A 19,340-nucleotide genomic window follows, 5' to 3' on the forward strand; every position below is an offset into this window, starting at 1 on the left:
CACCATCTGATAGACGATCACCGTTTGTGGAAATGCTGCCACCACAGTTCAGCACTCCCTGGGCTGACGGGTTTTCTTCTATCCAATCGCAAAACCTGCTGTTAAGATAACCTATGTTTTCTTAACAGTTTAAGGCTGCTTTAATTGTTCTTTTCCAAAGAGAGTTATACTGAAAATCAAAGTGCTGCACGAGGAATTTTCACTAAAATATATAAGAAAAATAAATTTTACTTCTCATTCAGTTTTTTATTAACTATAAAATCAATAAACACAAATAAAATTCCATAATATCACAATGCCTCATTATCTCTTTTAGCTAAAATATTTGGCTTTGTTCAAGCCCATTATATTTTTGAGAACTCAGGTAGTGTAGTAAATACATTTTAAGAAAAAGGTTTACTTCAAGATTTTAAAATTTCCCTTCACTTGTTTATTCATTATATCACTTGGTTGCTGTGGTTTTAGAATATGATTTCTTCTGATTTTTCTTTAAAGAAGCAAAAATAGTATCCGGTCTTTCAAATTACATATTTTATTTCTGGGTGCACCTAGACATGACAGAGTTCTTGTCCAAAACTGTCATATTGTGAAATCGCCTAGTCTTCTAATTTCCAAATAGAGTAAGTTCTTAGGCAGGTAAGATATATAGTGAGTATTTAGGTGATTTCTCCAGAAAAAAAATTAAAACTACTTTATTTTCCTCATTTATGATCAAAATAAAGTTGAATAATAATACATGACCTAAGTATCCAAAAAAAGAGGCAACCTTCAAAACAGAAGTATGTAGCTTCCTCTTCCCTAGATCAGAAAACAAGTAAATGTAAATTATGACCCTTGCTGTGCGTTTCAGATTAAAGACACATGACACCAGAGTTGGCTTTAAATCCAAAGGGTCAGAATGGAAAGTGTAACTTTTAAGTAATTCATCTTCTAGCATTGGTATCAGACTACTGTTATACTAGAGGAGACACATGCAGAAAACCTGTGGTCTCTCCCATAAGGGCTTTGATGTGGATTTGTCTTTTTTCCTTTTCATAAAACGTAACTTGAAAGAAACGAATAGCTCTACCTCTGAAAAACGATCCTGCTCTATTAAGAAGCAGACAAGGCAATAAGTTTAAAACAAAATTTAGATGGGAAGGGGTGAAATAGCTGTAGGAATTAACCTAAAAGTTCAGTAAACCTTGCCAAGACATGTGACAGTGCTTAACTGGCCCAGAGTAGGGACTCTCCTTAGAGACCTCTCCAAACATTATCAAAAGCATTCCCTTTGAACAAGGCCAACTCCTGATAATAATACAAGGGAATCAAACTCAGGCATCTCCCCATAATGGGATTCAGATTCCTCACAAACTTGGGAGTGTTGAAGGTTTAATTACCCAGTAAAACAAGAAAAATGCATTATACAGTAGAGATAAATGAATAGGAACACTAGGGAAACATGTTTCTCCATAAGTCATCTGGTCACATGATTTCTTCCCCATTTCCTTTCCCTATTATTATAGCCATTTTATTGCACTGCCCCTAAAGACAGAGGGCAAAAAGCAAAATACTCATAGCTTCCATGAAGTACCTCCCAGATTGAATGTAATAGAGCATGAGTTTTTGAAATGGCTTAAAGCTTTATAAAGGTTTCTTTTTAGTGTTTCACAGATGGGAAAAAGCTGGCCACCATCAAGTACCATAAAACCATGTAGGAACCAAAAATGACAAGAAAAAGACAAACAGTGGATTGAATATGTTCATACCTCTCTTTCTTCTTCTCTCTCTCTCTCTCCAGGGGTATATTTTCTGTGATTTAATTGTGATTCTTTCAAGGTTATATTATTCATAAAAAATATAACTAAATTACTTAAGGTATAGGACACAGTAACAATAGCCAAAAACTAAATCACTCCTTTTCTATACCTTGCCCTCAATACTCTACTTTCCTGGGGAACTCTAAGGTTTGACTTTGTTTACAGATGTTAAATTAAGCTTTAAAATATGATTCAACATTATGTGACACAGATATAATAATAATAATGGAGATTAAAATTTTTCCTTTGAAATTATGGTGGAGGACTGAAATATGTCACTGAGGAAAGTCATGATGACACTGCTCTCCAAAATCACACAATATGAAACCAATGGATTTTGGACACATACAAATAAATTAAGAAGAAAGCAAAGTAGAAAAGAAAATCCTGTTGTATTGCTAAATCAATAATTTCCCCAAAACATGAAAGAATAAAACATTAAATATTATTAGAAATAAAATGGTTTAAAATTGCATGAATGGTTAGCCATATAAAAACATACTCCCCCACTTACTCATGATTTCCTTAGAGAGAAAACACGTGCAATAACATTGAAATGAAAATTGGACCGTAATGTAAGAAAGGAAAAATTCAGTCTTTTTGCTACAAAATAGAAAAAATAACCCCTGAAGCCTGATAAATGTATATAAATATCTTAGTATGCATAAATTATAATTGAAAAGTAATAAATAGCTCTGACTGGTGTGGCTCAGTTGGTTGCAGTGTAGTCCCATACATCAAAGGGTTGGGAGCTCAATTCCCAGTCAGGGCACATACCTAGGTTGTAGGTTTGATCTCTGGTAGGCGTGCGTATGGGAGGCAACAAACCGATGTTTCTCTCTCACATCAGGGTTACTCTCTCCCTCTCTCTCAAATCAATCAACATTTTTTTTTAAAAGTAATGAAAAAGAGACAAAACTTCAGAGCATATTTTAAATAGAAAAGAACTCTAATTCATTTGTCTAAACTTGTGGTCCTACCTAAAGAATAAAATTCTTACAGGACACCTGCATCTTCAGTTCTCCTGGACTATATGACATTCTTAGAAGAATTCTCAAGTTACAATTAAGGAAAAAGTCTTCATACACAGGTAAACCTAAGTTAACATATGCCCAAGTAACGCAAGCATTGAGTCAATGAGTGTTAACTGATCAACAGCTCAAAACTCTGAAAATATTTCCAAGCAGATTTGTTTTCCCTTGTTTTTCCTCTTTTCTGTCTTTCTAAGGTTGTCTTCATCAGAATCCTGACAGTACGGAACGATCTAGCCAAAGTGCCCTGACAGGAGTCTTTATCTGCTGGTAGCTGCCAGATCAGAGCCATTTGACTGTAATTTCAGGAGTAATGACAGGCCTTAGGACTATCATTACAGTACTTTAGGCAAGAAAGTCTAAACTGGGATTTTGCTAGTGCATGTGTGTATAAGACCGAGCTAATTTATAGTCAGTCAGTCAGGAACCCTAACCATGCTGTCTAATGTGCCCACTCCATTTCTGATTCATTTCTGGTTGACTACAAAACGCAGAGATTAGTACTCACGCCATGTCAGCAAGAGCAACGTGAGTTTGACCTTTCCCCATAACAGGAGCGAGACAGTGCTTCCACAGCCCCTTCCTGCAGGAGCTCTTTGCAGGGCATTGCAACATATCATTACCTAGACATCACTGCCAAGGGCTGCCATTTTAAAGAAAACATACAAATGGCCCAATAATGGGTTTCTTCATGCGTCAATGGAAGCCAGTAAAGGGAGCATTGTTTGTGTCCTTATTGTCTGATGTACTGGAACTAGAGTGCCTTTTTGACCTTTGCATTGTCATTCATAGCTCTCAAACACAATACAGCCAGGTTAAGAACTGAAGAAAAATTGTTTGTAAAAATCAGCGGTAGCAATGTCGTCTCATCTGGCCAGTCTGGGACCAAATATGTAGTCTAATGTCCATCCACTTTGAGCTAACTGGGAATAAGGATGCAGGATTTATGCATTCCTTCTGTACTTAGCGCTGGCCTAGTGGGCTAAGTCAGGGGCTCCAGTCTCAGTGTAGCCACTGACACCTTATGTCCTCCATCAGAGCATGTCAGCTTGGATTTCAGTACAAGAGGAGTTAAGGATAATACTTCAGCCTCAGGCCGTTTACACAAACAGGTGGTAGACAGGAGATGGTGTTGTTAGCCCATGAATGTACTTACATGTAAGTAATTCTAGAGTATTCCAAACTAGAAGAGACCTGTGGCCTTGGTTCCTGCAAAGGGTGCTTGTTAAAGTGAAGGGAAGATGGACTCATAGCCATGTGGTGAGTGTGCTTCCTTGGCTCTGATCTCTCTTGCCTCTTTCTCTGCCAATAACCTGGATTTAGTTTGGGATCCCCCAACCTTCCGATCTCAGTCCATGTGCTGGGGTGGGGCTGTGCCACCACCTTAGCAGTGGCATTTTTCTGCCACAAGGACTGGAGGAGAGGGGGAAAAAGGACTGACTGGTCACAAGGATTGGAGAAGAGGGAATAAAGACAAAACCTTAAACAAATACATGCTCATACAAGCATTTACGAATCAGGGTTTGAACCCAGTTTATTGATTTTAGTGGGCTTTTCATCTGACTAACCTTATCAGAAAGAGGGAACAGGGTTTATAATTCTAAGTTTCTAAGCATATCTGCTAAAATTAACAGCATACTGTAAAAAAACATGTAATACATTTTGTTCAACAAAACATAGGCTTATACATCATTAAGAATATTGAATAACACTCTAGGTTGGAAGTGCCTTTATAAAACTCAATCACTAAACAAGAGCTCTATACAAAATATTCAGTTTTATTATACCAAGCATACCTCCCTACCATGTATAGTAAATATTTGCCTGTTTTCTGAACTTTATATAAATGGAATGATACAATGTATCTGCTTTTGTGCCTGAATTTTTTCACTCAGCATTGTCTTCATGAGATTCATCCATATTGTTGCACACAGTTCTAATTTATTTATTTTAGTGGATATATAATTATTATTATTGCATGACATTTTAATTGTTTCTAGTTGTTGTCTATTACTAATTTGTATAATATTGCCACAAGCATCCATATTATTGCTGTAAACATTCTCATGGAACACAGACATACAATTTTCTTAGGTACGTACCTAAGTGTTGAGTTACTGGGTCTTTAGTAGATGAACCAGGCAAAGTAGGGTCTTAAGTCCACGTCTCTTTAACTTCAAAGGCAATGCAATGCACAAACATTTCTAGGATATACCACATTAAAATAATAGAAATAGATTATATTTTGATAAAATTGTGTTGGCAATTGGTATATAAAGACAACTGATTTTAAATAGTTATGATAAGTAATGCCGGTGATCTTCTTCAGTATTAGAGAAGGCGAAAGATCCAAATATTGAACAAAACCAGGGAGGTGATTTTCTTGGGTATTGATATCAATCATGTTAGACACATTTCTGAGGTTTTCTCCTCTCCTATTCTTAAATGCAATAAGACAATGAGTGTTCAGCATTTTACATTTCAAGAGATCAATACAACCAAAGTTGTATAGGTCTACATTTAAAGTAGCATTGTCCCTTGCTCCAGGATCTTGGATATCTGTACAGAATTAGCCAAGTAGTAAAAACAACTGCTGCACTAGACCCTAGTCTCAAACAAAACATCATCTCCTACTCTCTGAATGTACCACGTTGGTTTAGGATGTTCTGTATTTTTAAAATACAACCCGCACTGTTATTGCTTCATGCATCTCCTGAATGGCCACTTCATTCTTAAGAAATTCAGATTTACATTTGCCCGATAAAATACAGGACATGAGTTAAGTTTGAATTCTAGAGAAGCAACATATCATTTTTGTAAAAATATGTAATATTTCTATTTGTTAAATCTGGCAGCTCTACCCAGACTTAAACTTCTCCATGCTGATCTGCCCTTATAGCCATTAGATGCTTTTATTTATTGCATCATGACCAATAGGAAACATGAATTAATGAAATCCTAGCATTTGTAACAGCATGGATGGATCCCGAGGGTATGCTCAGTGAAGTCAGTCAGTCAGAGAAAGATGAATGCCATATGATTTCACTTGTATGAGGAATCTAAAGAACAATATAAACAAACAGCATTGAAACAGACTCATAGACACAGAAAGCAGAGGTGGTATCAGAGGGGAGGTGTGTTGGGGGACTGGGTGAAAAAGGTGAAGAAATTAAGAAGCACAGCTTGGTAGTTGCAAAGTAGTCATGGGGATGCAAAGCACAGCAGAGAAAATATAGTCAGCAGTATTGCAATAACTATGGTGCCAGGTGGGTACTAGAAATACTGAGGGAGGATCACTTTGTAAGTATATTATTGTTTAACCACTACACTGTACCCCTGGAGACAATACAAAATAGTATTAAAAGTTAAAGATCCTTTTAATCTGATGGCAACAGAACTGGAATTGAATATTGTCTCCTGTAACAATTTTAATATTTATGGTAAAGGATCTTTGAAAAACACTATCTAGAGTTTACTGATATTTAAGCCAGAAGTCAGGTGGGAGACTCATGCCTCTAGGAAATTGCTGAACTTGACTCAACAATTGCAGTCACTCCACTGTCCCAATGAAACGTGAAATACGAGCTCCTAACCAAGATATCAGCGCATTCTTGAGGACTTGACTTTTGTGACCTCCTTTTCCCCTAAGTCCCCATCTCTCTGTTTATCAACTCAAATGCTGCCCCACAGTGACCCCAAAATAATACTCCATCTCCCTTCAACTTCTACTACAAAGTCCATACACACCAGCTTCTCATGAGTAAAGTTAACTTTACACAAGATGGCTTCATATAACAGCAAAGCAAACAACATTATAGTCATATTTTTGGTTTCTTTTTAAAATTGTGATATTCACATACCATTAAAACTCCGGACTCCCATTAGGGTTTTACTAGTCATTTAACTGCTCCAGGACTCTTGCCATCTTACCCAAACAACATGAAAAAAATTTTCCCTCTTTCTTTGTACGAAGAAACTACTGACTCCTGAACACTCAGGGAGCTTACCTTCTACCATAAGCATGCATTAAAGTAATTTTCCAAATAAAAAAAAATGTTGTAAAATACACTTTACTGTTAACTGTCAAAATATTAACACTTTCTCCTCATTATGTAAAATTAATATACTTACACTATAAGTATAAGTGTAAGTATAAGTTTTCAATATTTTCTAAAACTTCTATTATATATGAGGGGGAACCCCCCAAATCAGAATTATGTTCTGGAGGGCAGGCCTCTTGTAGTTCAGGCTTCCCCTGCTAGGTGAGTATAGTAAGAACCCATCTGTATCAGTGTACCAGCTGGCATTGTTGTGAGAGGCTGTGCTCTGCTTTAGTGAATTGTTTTTGAAGACTTTCTCAAAGTATTACCCCTTTCACAATGGTGATTTTCAAGTGTACCTGCCCACACTGTGCTGAGTTTTTTACTAAAACTCAGTTTTTGACTAAAAATGGCATGACCACTATGCCCCACCCTCACTATTCACCGGATCTCACCACAAGCAACTTTTTTTTGTCCTCAAAGGGAAATGTTTTGCCAATGTGGAAGTGGTGAAACAAAAAAATGGCAGAAATGCTAAAAGACATCATGATCTCACCTTTAACAGGAATGTAATCAACAAAACAAACAAACAAGCAAAATATAACCAAAGACAATGAAATAGAGAATAGGCTGACAGTGACCATAGGGGAGAGGGAGGAAATTGCAGGGGAAAAGGGTGAAGGGTTTGCAGGAACGAGTATAAAGGACACATGGACAAAAACGGAGGGGGGTGGAAACAGCAGGGGAGTGGGGAGGGCTGGGGGGTGGGCTGGGAGGAAAAGGCAGAAAACTACTTGAACAACAATTAAAATTAAAAAATTTAAAAAATTTAAAAAACTTGACAAATTCAAAACTGTTTAAGCAGTGAAAAAAATGTCTTGATAGATGTCTTGCATCAAACAGAGGGTATTTTGAAGGTGACTGAAGTTTAAACATGTAAGAATAAATACACAGTTTTTTATAAATAAACTCTGAGTTCTATAGGGGGGGTCTACCGTCATATATAGTTCCCTTAATAAAATAAATTTAAAATAATTATATTTTGGTAAAGAGGCACATTGCTTTTCCCCAGTATTCAACTCTTAGATGTTTTCTCTATGAATTTATGTTCACCTAATATTAATGTCATGATCTTTCTTTTTCAAAAAAAAATGCCCAATTTTTACTAAAGCAAAAAAACCCCTCCAAATTATTGTTAACACACACATTTTACTTTGCATGACAAAATTGTTGAAAGTTGTTAGGTTAAGCCACAACAAAACATAGGAGTAGACAGGGACTTTGCTTATTGTGAATGTATTGTAGAGTGTACGTTTATTTCATGAACTGTAAGATTTTATTTAAGAATCTTTCGTTGCCATCTATCTATCCATACTTTATTCATTCACCTGCTAGGCACCAGGCAAAGTTTATACACCAAAAAGTTACAGAAAAGAAATCAAAGTCCTTTTTCTCACACAACTTATTATAGTGAGAGGTAACAGACACTACAGAAATATGTACTTGTATATAATTTCTTATAATTGACAAATAAGTGCTATGGGGAACATAAAGAAAGAAGCAGAGGGACGGAGCACAGAAACAGAAAGAATGCTTTCCATCTTGCAGGAGGTTGTCAGAAAAGGCCTTCTCATAAGATAACATTCAAGGTAAGACCTAAATGCTGGTATCAGTGTGCAGAATACTGTAGATGCAAAGGCTCGAGGAACAACAAGGAACTTTCTTGCTAAAGTGGAATTAGAAAAGGAGAGACACTGTATGCATTTTTACAAGAGGCTCCCCGTTTATAGACTCTGAGGAACTCGAAAAGGCTATTTTTTCCCCTTCCAATACCTCATGGTGAGCAGTGTCTATTCTCACTCCTTCCATGACTCCTCTCTTGAAAATTAGGGACAATTGTTTTCTCTTTCTACCTGATATGGCAATCATTTATCATACTCAACAGTGTCTTCTTTTAGTAAGGAAAAGCATGCCCTCATAATGATAATATTTACTTTATGTATTTGGTTTATGTATTTGGCTTTGAATTGCCTTAGGGTGACTTATCAATAAAATTCATAGGGTTGAATAGGTTATAATACATAAAACAAGAATAGTCATTAGTAAGCATAGTGATTTTAAAGGACCAGCATAAGATTACATTAACTCATTAAAAAATATAACCATTAGTTTAGGAGCCAAAAAGCAGGTTTCACCCCTTTTCTAAAGGTTATCTTGCAGACAGAATTCATTAAGATTGGAACAAGGTGGGGTATTATTTTTTTAGTACAGATGCCATATTCTTGACAAGAAGATTCTGCTTTCTGCTCTCTTTAGACCCTACAAAATAAAAGTAAAATAGAAAGAACTTGGCATCTGAGTGACAAACATTTGGTCAATTGCTGCCTGTCACAAATTAGAACTCCTTCTCAACCCCTAGATAGGTCTATTGAGCCAGACCTCAGTGTACCTTTCTTGCTCCTTGATCTGAGATACAAGTCTCCTCTCATGTGTAGTGAACATCTGATTATGACCCTTTTTAACCAGGTAAGTATAATTTTGCCCACTGAAATTAAGAAATGACTCAGTGATCTGTTAGCCACTTATGGTGACCTTTTGAAGAAGTTCTGGCCACTGTGCCCAGGATACCTTTCCTCTAATGAATCATTCTGAATGGTATTTCATCATTACACACAGTTTTGTGTGAGTTTATTATGAGTCAGTTAGGATGTGCTCACCTCTACTGCCCCACCGAGAAAGCAGGGTGATGACAAAACTATCATCTCTGCCTACCAGCTCTGTCCTCATGGTCAAGGGTTGTTTGTTTGTTTGTTTTTTAAGTTGGGATTTTGCTAAAACAACAAAAGGATTCATGTAAAAGAACTGTACATGCACTATGGGAGCAATGGTGTACAGATTACTAAATATTTGTTTGAAGGAGAAAAAGTAAGAAGTGATTGTGGATACTAGTACAGGTGGGTAACTACGGCAGAGCACTTGCATGAGCTCTGTGCTATGTTTTGGTGTAAGCCTTCACTGGTCCAGCCAAGGGTCATAACATCTGTCCTGTGACCGTGTGGAGTCCCTTCCTCCTTTCTCCTACCTGCGTGTTGTATGTTTCTTTATGGAGGGTAACACTGGAATTATGAAAGCTTGAATTTCTTCTTTTGGGCATCTTGAGAAATGTCCTCAGAGGAACTTCAGTTAATGCTTTCTGCATCTGCAATGGTAGAAATTTCCTCAAAATTCAGAGAAAGGAGACATTGTCTGGACTAAAATGTTGTGTGGAAAACTCTTCTCCATTCCTAAGAGGTATTTGTTTTATAATTATTATTGGCCACCTGGCTGTATGCTTAGAATTAAGAAAAAGTCCCTTTGGTTTGATTGCAATTTTATTACAGAGTTGTGCACTTAGCTCTTTCATTTCTTACTAAGTGAGAGCTACAAAGCATGCATGAAACAGATACGCACAATGGTTAGTGAAGCAAAGATTTGTCAATGCTTCTGGATTGGGATTATGTGCAACAGTCTTGCTAATTCTCATGACCCAAAGTGGACTGCTACATTAGCTCACAATCTAGCCAAGCCCAGTGTATGACCTTCAACATGCTCTATTCATTAATTTAACTAAAATGTGAGTGCCTACTATGCAACAAGCCACACTTCAGGTTTTGAAAAAGAGACAGACGTGCTTTCTGGCCTCATGGAGCTTATGATTAATCTTATGCATTTATCATATTTTCTTATGTTATTTAGAACACATGAAGCCAAAACAAACTTTGAAATATAACAGCAACATGAGTAGGTAATGAATGACCTAAGGTTTTTTTTAGAAATATTGCATTTTATTGATAAAATGGCTTATCTGAGATTCATTCAAGGTTCTGCCTGTTTGTCCAAAGCTTGGGTATTACTCACCTGAAATATACCATTATTTTACTTGCATTTGCCTGGTAAAATGAAGCCTGTCTTTTATATCTCTCCACAAGTCTTATGGAATATTTTTCGGTTTAAATAGTTCATGATTTCAGCATGTCAGAAGTTTAAATTGACACAGTTAAGAGTCTTTCTAATGGGGCTCAATAGGGCATGTATCCAAGCAGAATTCTGCCGACTTTAATCTTGAGCTTTATAGTAAGAGCTCACTATATCTATTTAATGTGAGAGAATGTGAATTGGCAATACATTATTCCATACGTTATATATTTATGAGGCCTGCTTATTCAGAACTCACAGCCCAATTATTACTCTAGCCAGAAACCTTATTCCTAGATTCATGTTGTCTCCTTGTGTACAGCTGTAAACCACAAGTGAAGTTTCTAATGTTAGACAAGGTGTATCCATTAGTTCCGCTAAAAAGCTCTAACCACCGGAGCTCATTGATTTTTAGTTTCATATATCTTTAATGAGCAGATTAAATACTTGTTTAGGAAGCAGAGCCCAGCTTAAGTGGTGTTTGTTCCCTCAGCATGTACAGCTGAAGACCTCTATAATCTCTCCCATAGGTCACGCCACGGAGCAAGGCTTTTTACCTGAAAACATAAAGTACTTCTGTAATTGTATGAATGAGTATATTTTAATCATTTCTTAAAATAATTTACAATTAGTAATCACGGGAGAGGAAACAGAATCCTAATTGTCTGATATCTGAGCATATCTTCTAGTCTATTATTAATTCTCCATACATGCCTAGCAAAACACCAAGTCCAATTTTCAAGTGAAGACAAAATTTATCTGGATCTAGGACTGCTCCTGACTATGCGTAAGAGAAATTCTTAACTCATGGCCAAAAGTAAGTTCTACTTCTTCTGGGTCACCAAGAAAATATTAAAAACTGGTCAGTGCCTAGGACATACGTAAGCACATAATAACTATAAAATAACTGCAGTGAGAGATTATGCTAGTGCACTGTCGGCAAACTAAAGTATGATCGGAATAAAGATTATCAAGCACATTGCCTAGCTGATCATGCATCTTAACACAAAGTACAGGAGGCTGCAAGTCCCTTAAAATAGGATCAAGCAGAGTGATATTAGCATTTTCTGCAAGCAGAGCCTTTTGTGTGTGGTAAGCAAACCATACTCTCAGAGATCTGCTGCAGGTCCCTAGGTAATCTAGCCAGACAGTGGGAAGAGAAGATCAATTGATTGCTCACTCTACTTGAAAGAAAGAAAAGTTTTCTCCTTCAGGGAAAAACAGAGAGAAAGTGGTAATGGGCGGTGAGGGGCATGTGGAGAAAATGGAAAGAAACATGATTATCTAGTGAAGATTAAATTAGTTGAAATGTACCTAGTACGCTTAGAAAATGGTTCATCATACCTTTAGTTTTGTAATTAGTTTTTCATAGTACTGAGGCAATTACTCATAATTTCTGAGTATAAAGTTTTTATTTTAATAATCTATATAGTTTTAAAGTGGGTCATTTAAATAAAATTATTTAGTGGCTACAGCAGGAAGATAAGAGATGGAGATACACAAATAATAATTCTCAGCCTGAGGGAAGATATTTATAACAAATACAGAGAACAGTAATATCCCCAATATAATGAGCTTTAAAAATATCACTAATAATAACACAAACCTCCTCAAAAAATAGCCAAATGATGGGCTTATCAGCGAAGGCTAATAAGCATATTTTAAAATACTGAACCATTCATAATTTTATAAAGTATTTCTGAAAAACAATTTGGTAATATATATCAGAATTCTTAAAATATTCACAACTTTTGACCTAGTACTTCCAATTGTAGAAATTCATCCTAATAAAATAATTAGAATTATTCCTAACTATATAGAAACCATATACCATGAGCTTGGAAAAATTTTAAATATCTAATACATGAAAAAAGAAATAACAAAACACTATTATCTATTAATTTAATAAAATATTCTTTGGCCTTTAAAATTACATTAAGTAACAATTTTAATGACATGAGAAAGTGTGCATGTGAAGAAAGTACTTACTTATAACATGACCATAATGATGGAAAATATATGTAAGAAAAGAAATATCTCAAAATCTTAAGTTAATATTGACATTACGGAAATTTATCTGTAATTTTTATTTTTCTTTATAATTTTGTGGGTTTTTTCCCAGGTTTTCTAAAATGAGCCTGTATTGCTTCTAATTTGTTTTTAAGAAAGAAAAATAACAACCAAAATATCTAAGAAATACATAAACCTTCCAAGGAGAACAGAAACACAGTTACGTCTGTCTAGTGTCTATCTATTGGCAATATCCCAAGGTTTTTCAGAAATCAAAATTTAGCTAAAATATATCATTTGAGCTACCTAGGAGAGTATGGGCATTGAAAAAAGAATATATACTTACACCATGAATATTTTGTTCGTATTCATGGGCATTTTTCACAGGTAGAATATTAAATGTCCTTTACGTCAATCCTTGCTCATCCCAGAAATCATTTTCAGTGGACTCAGCAGCCCAGAAGAACTTTTTTCCTTCCATAACATAGATGAACAGGCTGAATCTATTTGGTTCTATAGATATAGAATTAGTGTACCACAATTAAACATAGAAAAGAAAAACGTACTAGGCACTGAGGGTCACTACAAGTCAACTTACTTATTTTCACATACACTGTTTGGGTTGTATTTGAAGGAGATACACATTCACTGTGTTGTTTGAGGGTGAAACCTCAAAAGGTGCCCTGAAGCACATGGGCTTCACAGCTAGTGCAATAGTCCAGGTTCAAAATTCCCCACTTCCAAAAGGCATGGCCACTGTGCAGGGGTTCAGCGTTCATGTTTAATCTTTGCACAAATTTCAAGTAGCCTTAATTTTGTTCTCATTTTCTTCTTTCCCTTCATTGAGCTAACAACACTTTAAAAGATGATTCAGAAAATTATCTTTAGCATGCCTAAAGGTGTAACAATAATGCTCCTTTCTACTGAGACTTGACCCCTAATATTTTTCTAGGCAAGGCCGTGAGAGAGGTAGAAAATCGAGAGGGTGAAGGGGAAGGATCTTCAAAAGCAGCATGCCTCTAAATTGATATCATGTAAACCTCTCCTAGCATCGGGAAACCACTGCTGGGGGTAAATGAAATGAATTCACTGGGGCATCTAATCCTATTCCTGGAACATTTAAATGCTTTAAATGCACTGGCGAGCAAACAAACTTCAAAGCAATCATTACACCCTAGACACTGTTGCTTGTGTGGCTGAAATCTTTATGAGATTAGACCCCCACAGGGAGAGAAGTTAAACACGACCAGAGCCACTTTGAAACTGTCTCGAGGACACCCATTTACCGGCTGAGAATCAGGGCAAATGGGCCTAATTCCCGAGGCAGCTCTGCCCCAGTGCAGTTGTCACCTACTGAGACTAACACTCCACTCCACTCTCCGCAGCCCTTGGTTCTCACTTGGAAACCACATCAGCACCATCAGCACTGGGCCAGCAAAAAATTCAAGATTCTCATCTTCCCTAGATGGGAATTAAATGCTGGATGGCATATATTTGAACAGATATTGTAAAGGAACATAGCTAAGAAGTTTTAGTTGCTCTTTTGTCTTGTTTCAAATACACGAAGAATGATGAATAAAGATAGAAAATGTGTTTTTTTTCTTTTGTTTACTTTTAGGCTCCTTTGTTATTCAAGTCAAGTATGCCCTCAAATTCTCTTCCTTTGTCATCCCAGATCTTAAATCTGTCATGCAAATAAATATATTTCATTAGTCAGCCAATTTATGAATGAAACTTTTGGTTATTCCTAAACTAGCAAAGTTATTTTTATTTACGTAAACAGGGCTGAAAAAGGAATATTAATTCATTCGACTCACATTGACTTGCTCACCCTAATACCCAAACAAAATTGATACTAAATGCTATGGAGACATAAATCATGTAAAATCATTCTATCACAGGGCTCCACAGCAGAGGTGGGTATTTCAAGGCAGACAAATCTGAGGGTTCGAGGAGTGTGTTTCGGGTTCACAAAGGAAGAAGAAGCAGATGGTGATCGAGGCTCAAATATGTTTTCTTTTCCTGACCATTTCATTCTCATAATTCTCAATTTCTAAAATTCTACATTTCTTAGATAAGTCTTGCTTTCAGTTTTTAGACTCAAATTTCAGAGATTGAAGTTATTTCTCTTTGATTTGTCTTTGTCAGTTTGCACTGAAAAATTTACGACAACATAAATCAGTTTTATTTACCTCCTAACACGACACTGTCAGATTAACTTGGTTCTCTCTTGAACGTCAGGGCTGAGACGACGTTTCCCCGTGTCTCTAAAGAGACTGTTCTTACTGAGCAGAATGCTGGCCTATCCTGGGGTCACCTCTGTGGGGAAACTGTTCCTGTTGCTCCTTGATTTTCAGAAAAGGATGTTCATCTGTCCCAGCAGGACTGACAATTCACGCAGATGGCTCAGCCAGGCTAACCAGTTACCCAGACCAGGTACTTAAAAATTTCAATCCCAAATGAAAGCAAAAATAATAAAAATGAGAGAGAAAGAGAGACAGAGAGAGAAAGTCTCAAGGGGATGTGGAGCCCATCCAGTCCTCGGTGCACTTTAAAATCTGTCTTTCATTACGCCATTCCAGCAGGAAGCGTCACCCCTCCAGCACATTCTATTAGCTCCCCAAAGATTTATTACTTTGTTGCTTTGGGGTATAATTATATCAGGCTACGTAGTAGAAGATCACAAGTAAACTCACTGTGAAAGTACTGTACGAATATTGTCTCCCATGTTCCAGGGCTCTCCCTGAGAATCCACAAGAGAAATTCATCTCTGGGCATGGAATGGGGGAAATAATAGAATATTCATGAGCAATGACCTGGTTTGTATTTTATCTCATTAAATACTGTGAATAATAAAGCTGATCGGTCTCTAAGTTGGCTGTTCAAAACTTCAGAGCCATATCCATGGCCCAATTCACTCAAGAATGAAAAACTCAACGGTTCATGCGTACACTACTCGCAATTCCAATTTATTATCTTTCTACTATTCTTGTTCCTTATTCTAGTCCTTCATCCATTATAGATGTTCATTCTATCTTGTTGGAGTGTATGCATTTTGTTAAGTAATTTTAAATCTCTTGTTGAATATAATATTTATACAAAATAAAACCAATAATTAAATATCACCATTCTCAGAGATGCTCCTTTCCCTCTCACTCTTAGAAAGAAGACTCTAGCTTTTGTTCCCTATCTGATAATGCTACTAATATTTGCCAATCCAGCAGAAAGTTTCACACAAATGAACTGGCGTGATAGGATGTTAACCTCTAATAAGGGTTTGTCACATCACAGTCACACTACAGGAGATCTGCCATTGATTTTTCAGTAAATATGGCAAATGGTGAAGAATATAGTGTGTGTTCCTCAGCACTAAATTTTTCAGTGACCGTTTTTCTTTTCTGCTGCTTCTATTCTTCTGTCTTCAGGTGATATTTAATAAAATGCTTTCTCTTTTCAGCATATGAGCTTATACTGACATAGCTAATGAGGTCTATACAGAAGCTGTCATCTGTTTTGCCATTAATGCATTTGTAAAGCTTTCCTTAATTCTTTAATAAAGCACAAAAAACAAATTAGGTGGGAAAAAATTACCATGTCATGGATTAAAGAGAAAGCACGGAACATCCCTCCCCCCGGGTCATTTAAGTTATTGAAATCCATATAGGCCCAAGGACACAGTGTCTTAACATCTCAAAAAATAAAACTTAAAACATGATAAAAGTGCATGTCAATTGTTGGAGTTCTTCCCATTTAGCCTAAACTGTTTCTTCTGGAACTTGATTTTGCTCACTACTTCTAATTTGGACCCTTTGGAAGACTGGGTATGAGGGGGTCAGGATGTCACTGGGGAAGGACTATTCCCTCATGCAAGATGTCATTTTCCTACCAAAATTGTTCAAATCCAGGGACCGGTCCTCTGACTTATACCATCTTGGAAACCTGATTTCTTCAGCAAAGGGAGACTGGAATTACTAGTCATGGGAAAAAGTAGTCAACAAAGTTCACTGAGACTTTACACATAGAATCAAATTCTTTTTTTGGTGGCATGACTAATCCTTTAGCTAACTCCTCATCTCTCTGTTTCTAGGTACACAGGGCATTAGAAAATTGGAAAATGGGGAATCTATTATTCACTTAGTTGTCACACAGACTTTGAACATCAAGCAGGTGAAGACATACAGGATTCTAAGTCAGCCAAGACATAGTCCCTGACCTCAAGAAATGTGTAGCTTCCTAGGCAGACACAAACACATAAATGCAAATTTAATAATAGTATAGACTGTAGTTGAAAGTTTATATCATGGCTGTTCAAAGACATTACATCAGGTTAGGCTCTGCAATAGGAAAGTACTTGCCTGTAGAAAAGAAATATTTAAAATCTACTGTCCAAGACACCCCCTTCTACAGAAGTGATTGATTGGGTCTAATTCTTTCTATGATTATTTTATAGTTTGTCTTTCAGAGAGAAATATTTTCTTTACTGTCAATTTTCTCCTTTATCTATACACATACCCTCCAAGTGAAGCAGACAGTTTTAAATGCACAGTTGTTCTCTTCTTGCTTAAATGACATAATTAAATGAATAAAAATCTTTAATGGTTCTCTGTTGCATAGAGAATAAAATCTAATCATCAATGTTGGGATATCATAGAAGATCTGTATTTCCTACCTTATGTTTTTCATCTCCTTTCCCTTGATTTTAGGCTCTTGCTAAGTAGGCTATTCAGGCTTATTCAGCCAGTCTGCAAATACATAGTAAATGCCTACTATGTGCCAAATACTGTACGTATGACGGTAAACCCTTGTTTTCATGTTGAGGGAACACCACACTTGTTCCCTCAGCCAGAAGTAAATACTTGTTCCATTTGCTTGTTTAAAAACCCCATATTCAAGGTGCAGCTCGTTTCACTTCTTTCATCATACGGCCCAGAATGCCCCCAGCTGAAAGAAATCATTACCTGGTTCACATTCTGATCAGGAATCCCAGGGACTGTCTTGTAGAACTTAATTACTTCCTGTTCACTGTTACCTTCGTTTGTCTACTAGTATGTAGGTCTCCTGAGAGCAGGCTTTGTATATGATTTCTCCCAGTTTCCTTCCGGCATTATAAACATAGTAGTTGCACATGGAATAAATTAATACAGCCAATTTTTGTTAGCATTTCTGGAGCTGCAAGCCTAATAGCACAATGGTTTTAAAAGACCTCCTCACTAAACTTTGGGTCCTCTATGAATATAGCAGTATGTTTCTGTTGTATCAAAAAAAAAAACTTTGCTACTGTTCAAATACACCACGCCACTTTGGCTTGTACATGTATATTAGAGTAAATGGAAATGTTTCCTAGTTACTTTTTTTACAGCTTCTATTGCAGAAAATGAAGTTTTTCTCTTTTTAATACCATCTGTACAAAAATGTTAGCAGATCATTTCCTCTCAAAAGCTACACTGATTTTCATGGTGCTTCTCAGGGTATTTCATGCTAAGCATGCATCACTTAAGAAATGTATCTTTGAATAGATTTGCTGCTCTGTTGGCTATTGGCTTAAAAAGGGTCCCAAGGTATTCATTTCTGGATAGTTTTACACCATAAAGAAATTAAAATAGAGTGTCTTAGTTTCAAGTTGACTCAGGAGAGGAAGAAAACATGAACCCCAAGGAATTGTCATTCAGGCATTTATGACCAGATCAGCGTAAATTTTACTTTAGCAAGTGCCGTTCTCTTTATGTCAGCCTCGTGGAAGGAGTGAGACTATGTTTCTCAGTGGACATCTCAGAAACGTGAGCCTTAAAGCCCACCAGGAAACCATGTGCATGAAAGAACCAGGACAGCATCTCCTTCTGACCTCTTTGTCCAATCCTTCCGTTTCTTTTCCCAGCAGGGTGCACCCTGCTGCTCCAGAGGAACTGCTTTAGGTGGGGTCATAAAGCAGTTGTCTGTCTTCTTCCTTTTGGAAATGTTATATTTGACACCCCTGGTTATAACAATTGCCTCTTTTCTTTTGTCACGTAAGCTACAATCTTGTCCTTTTAAATTCCAATTCCAAGGGCTTTCTTGCGTCTCCACAAGATTTAATTAATTCCACCCATTTTTCAGATGTTCTTCCTCAAATTAATCTGGCGAATATGGTATTCATGAAAACATCATTTGTTTTATGCCATTTGGGCTTGAGCCCCAGTTAAATGGTGAATACTTTGAAAGCATAGGACACCCATTTATCAACCACCATATATTTTATTTATATTCTCAGTGACTAACTGCAGGAGTGTTTTAAAATGCCACATGATCGTTTTTAACCCCAAGAAGAATTTAATTTATTTGGTTTACTAGAAAAGAGAATTATTTCTGAACAAAATCCTTACAGTGCCAAAGCTTATGAATGTTGGCATTACCTACCTAGAGAAGAGGAAGAGGTAGGCTCTTAAATGAGAAAAGAACCCCCCTTCTTCTTTCCCTTTTAAAAAAATGTTATTTTATTATGAGAGGCATTTTAGGGAGAGCTGCTTTAA

The sequence above is a fragment of the Phyllostomus discolor genome, chromosome 1, assembly GCF_004126475.2.
Source record: "Phyllostomus discolor isolate MPI-MPIP mPhyDis1 chromosome 1, mPhyDis1.pri.v3, whole genome shotgun sequence".
Taxonomy (NCBI): domain Eukaryota; kingdom Metazoa; phylum Chordata; class Mammalia; order Chiroptera; family Phyllostomidae; genus Phyllostomus; species Phyllostomus discolor.